This window comes from Corvus brachyrhynchos, unplaced genomic scaffold, assembly GCF_000691975.1.
Source record: "Corvus brachyrhynchos isolate BGI_N302 unplaced genomic scaffold, ASM69197v1 scaffold26, whole genome shotgun sequence".
Taxonomy (NCBI): Eukaryota; Metazoa; Chordata; class Aves; order Passeriformes; family Corvidae; genus Corvus; species Corvus brachyrhynchos.
Window position 1 is genome coordinate 4,547,364 of NW_008239324.1, and position 3,983 is coordinate 4,551,346.

Consider the following 3,983-nt stretch of genomic DNA (forward strand, 5'->3'; position numbering starts at 1 on the left):
GGCCCCCGCCGTGCCAGCCCCCGCTCCCCGCATCCTGGCGATGCTCTGCCTGGAGCAGCCCGGGCCACCGCGAGCATTCTGTGCAGCCGTGTCCTGCTCGGTGCCCACCGGCGACATTTGGTGGCCCCCAGCGCGTCCTGGTGCCTGACGTTGATCGTCTGCGGGGCCCGGGCGACACGCGTCTCCTTGTTAAAGCCTGGAATAATTTGGGTTGGAAGTGATCTTAAAGCACCTCGTTCCAACCTCCTGCCTTGCAGGGACACCTTCCACTAGACCAGGTTGCTCCAAGCCCTTGGCCTTGCTCCAACCTGGCCTTGAACACTTCCAGGGACGGGGCAGCCACAGCTTCTCTGGACAATCTGCGTAGTGCCTCATCACCCTCCACTCCAGGAGATTCCTGTCAGCCCGTATCTCGGGCCGGTCCAGATCCCTCTGAGGGGCAGCAGGACCCTCTGGACTCTCAGCCACTGCTCCCAGTTTGGTATCACGTGCCGAGGGTCCCGTCACGCAGGTCGTTAATGCAGACCGTGACACAGGGCTGGGCCCGGTGCTGTCCGCGGGGTGTCCCGGCAGGGACCGGACACAACCGCCCGGCTGAGATCTCGATGGGACGTGGCCACAGGAGGCGAAACACCGGCAGGTCAGGATGGCCGAGCGGTCTAAGGCGCTGCGTTCAGGTCGCAGTCTCCCCTGGAGGCGGGGGAAGGCGGAAAAAAAAACCGCAACGGAACAAACGCACGAAATTAAAAGCAATGAACGAATGAACTGCGGGCGAGCCTAATGCAAAAAGCTACCCGTTGTCAGAAGTGGGATTCGAACCCACGCCTCCAGGGGAGACTGCGACCTGAACGCAGCGCCTTAGACCGCTCGGCCATCCTGACACCGCTGGGCGGCCCTCGCGGCCCGTGCTGTATTTGAGGGTCCTCTGCGAACGTTCCTTGCGCTCTCTCAAAGTTCGGGCCGTGAGCACCTCCCCGGAGAGCCTTTTCCAATGCCCGACCACCCTCTGGGTGAAGAACCTTTTCCTAACGTCCAGCCTAAACGTCCCCTGGCACAGCTTCAGCCGTTCCCTCAGATCCTGTCACTGGTCACAGACAGCAGCGATCGGTGCTGCCCCTCTGCTGCTTCTCCGGAGGAAGCTGCAGCCCTCAAGGAGCTCTGCCCTCAGTATCCTCTTCTGCACGCTGAACAGGACAAGTACCCTCATCCACTCCTCACATGGCTTCCCCTCTAGACCCTACACCATCCTCATGGCCTCCTTTGGCTGCTCTGTTACAGCTTTAGATACTTCTTGTACTGTGGTGCCCAAACCTGCTCCCAGAACTCAAGGTGAGGCTGCAGCAGCACAGAGCGAAGTGGGACAATCACCTCCCCATCCTGCAGCTTCATTTAACATTCCCAGTTCAACCAAAAAATGTGATGGTTGAGGCACAGCTGAAAATTTTGCTGCTTACATTTGCTTGAGACTAACAGCTCTCAATCAATCTGAAACCAGGAACTTTGGCAAGTGGAATTACAAGTTCTAAGAGCACATGCAAGCTCTTCTGTGCACTAGGCTGGTTCATGGGAGGCCATGCCTTCTCCTTCTTCCATCGGGTGTTAGACAGGGGAGCCATGCTGGGGGAAGCCCTGTGGGGAGCCTGGCTCTCTGCTCAAATCCCTCCTGGTTACACAGAGAGCAGCCTGTGACTGATTGCTCATCAAAATGGCTCCAACCTCTGCGTAGGTAGGTGTGTGTTACACTGAACTGACCTCAAAACCTCTTCCTCACCCTACATGAATGCAAAGATATCCCCACATTCCAGCTGTAGAGTTCATGAGGAATAAAAAGATGGTACAAAAGAGAAGACAAGCTACAGCCACAATCCTTTCAGAAATACATATATACACCACAAGGAGACAGGAAACATAAGAAAACAAAATATACTTTATTAAAATTAAGCATGTTAGCACCTCAGTGTAACCTGGAGAAGTCAAACAGTCCAGCAGGTAACCAGTCCAGCAAGGCTGAATGGCTGAACATCCTGAAGTGCATCCCAATGGTAGAAAAAGTACCATGACTGTCACGACACGCACATTCTCAACAAGCTCAGATGCACAACCAGCCTCGTTTGCAAGGAGGGATGTTGTGCTGCCTACCGTCTTGATGGGAGCATCTAGAGCTGCTGGACCAATCACATATGTTAGATCCAATGGTGGAGCAGGTATCTTCTTGTCCTACAAAAAAAACCAAAAACAAACCCAAAACAACAAGCCAAACCAACCAAACAAAAAAACTGCTGCTAACTCGACTCGCAGAAAAATCAGTATAGCACAGAGCTGGAGAGCTACATCTCAGATTGGAGAATAAATTAAACTGAAGTAACAGGAAGTACTTAGTACATGGATAGACATGTAGTATCCTTACAGCTGACCATCCAACTTGGCAGACACGTTAATAAAAAATGACCCATGCATCACATAGCAGGCTGTGACAACCTGGAGCTGAACAGGCTTCAGGACTCACAGAGAAACCTCTGGCTACAAAACCCCACTGTGCCCTTTTGTTCGATCGTATACAGTGTTGAAGCTGATGGTTGTAAAGCTACATTAGCCAGTGTTACAAAGATTACATAATTTCAAACTAAAGATACCTTTTACATTTAGAAAATACCTCTATAAAATTTAGTAAAAGTGACATCCCAATCTACCGAATGCAATGCACTCTGGTTCCAGAAGGATCTCACAGACCCAGGGAACACCTGGGAATTCTTCCCTCGAAGGTAAATATGGGCACACTGTGGTGAAGTGCCTTTTGTTCTCAACATCCATCATCATGGCCCCCTGCCACAGGGCTGTGCTGGGGTGCCAGATACTCCCCTTCTCCTCCTCCTCCAAACTGCTGAGGGATCTGTTCCACTGGCTAGGCTGGCAGTGCATAACCAAGCCAAACCCGTGGCTTTGCTACCCTCACTCCACCCTCTTTCTAGCCAACGTTGATTTGGTTGCCTGTTGCAGAAAGTGAAGGGACTGATGCTGGCTAGAAACAGAGACTACACAATCATTCCACATAGATTTGTTACAATACTCTTAAATCTTGGTTTAGAACACACAAGCAGGTTTTAGTATGGTTTTGCCTAATGTACAGATTATTAGTCATGCCAACTAGTTTAGGATTAGACAGGAAAGGTTTGCAACCACCGCAGGTAAAGTCACTTCTGTTTCATCCCGGTTCTCTGAACGAAAGCCAAGGATTAAAATTCCGATGTGTTACAAAGCCTCCATTTCATCAGAGGGAGTCTTAAGCCAGTGAGATAAACTACAGCTGTCAAACGCCACCGGGTTCTTTGTACCAGACTGTAATCCTTACTGTTGTCGAGAGCATCGAGACATCTGTAACCAATACGCACACACTGCAGAGAAAGCAGAAACTACACGGTACAAGAACACTCTTTAATCTGGGGGTTCTGTCACGCTAGGAAGAGCAGTCTTTTATGGCATCAGTAATTTACTGAAGAAACACATCACCCTGAGAGGGTTTCTAAAGCTTTCCTCCACTGAGCAAGGCTGATCGCGACATCACCGACCATTCCTATGACGGGTACAGTGCCCACGGCAGTCGGACACGCCTTCTCCAGGGTAGTGTTGCTGTTACCTCACTTGACACAGAGCGAGTTTATTTGCTGAAAACTGATACCCTACGTCCACTTAGTGACGACTCGGGTCCCATCCACACTACGAGCAGCGCGTTCTGACACTGCCGGCACAGAGCGGGTTTGATGGGCCCGGTGTGAGGTGACACCGGAGATAACGTCGGGGTGATAACGGAGCTGGGCACCGAGCTGATCCAGTCCAGGCAGGAGAATCCGATGGCGAGGCCTTGCCCGGCTGGGAGCTGCTGTGGCATGGGCTGAGCCGGGCACCTGAGAGGCCGTGGTCCATCCCATCTCTACTCTGCCCGGCACCGCACCGAGGGCGGCGGAGGCTCCGGGATGGAGAGCCCC

At 52.2% G+C, this 3,983-nt stretch overlaps 1 non-coding gene across 1 annotated transcript; it reads right to left on the minus strand.

The window, feature by feature from the left end:
* Positions 1–798: 798 nt before the first annotated feature.
* Positions 799–881, minus strand: TRNAL-CAG. The gene has a single exon. It is a non-coding gene; the product is annotated as a tRNA-Leu (tRNA).
* Between the last annotated feature and the right edge of the window lie 3,102 nt (positions 882–3,983).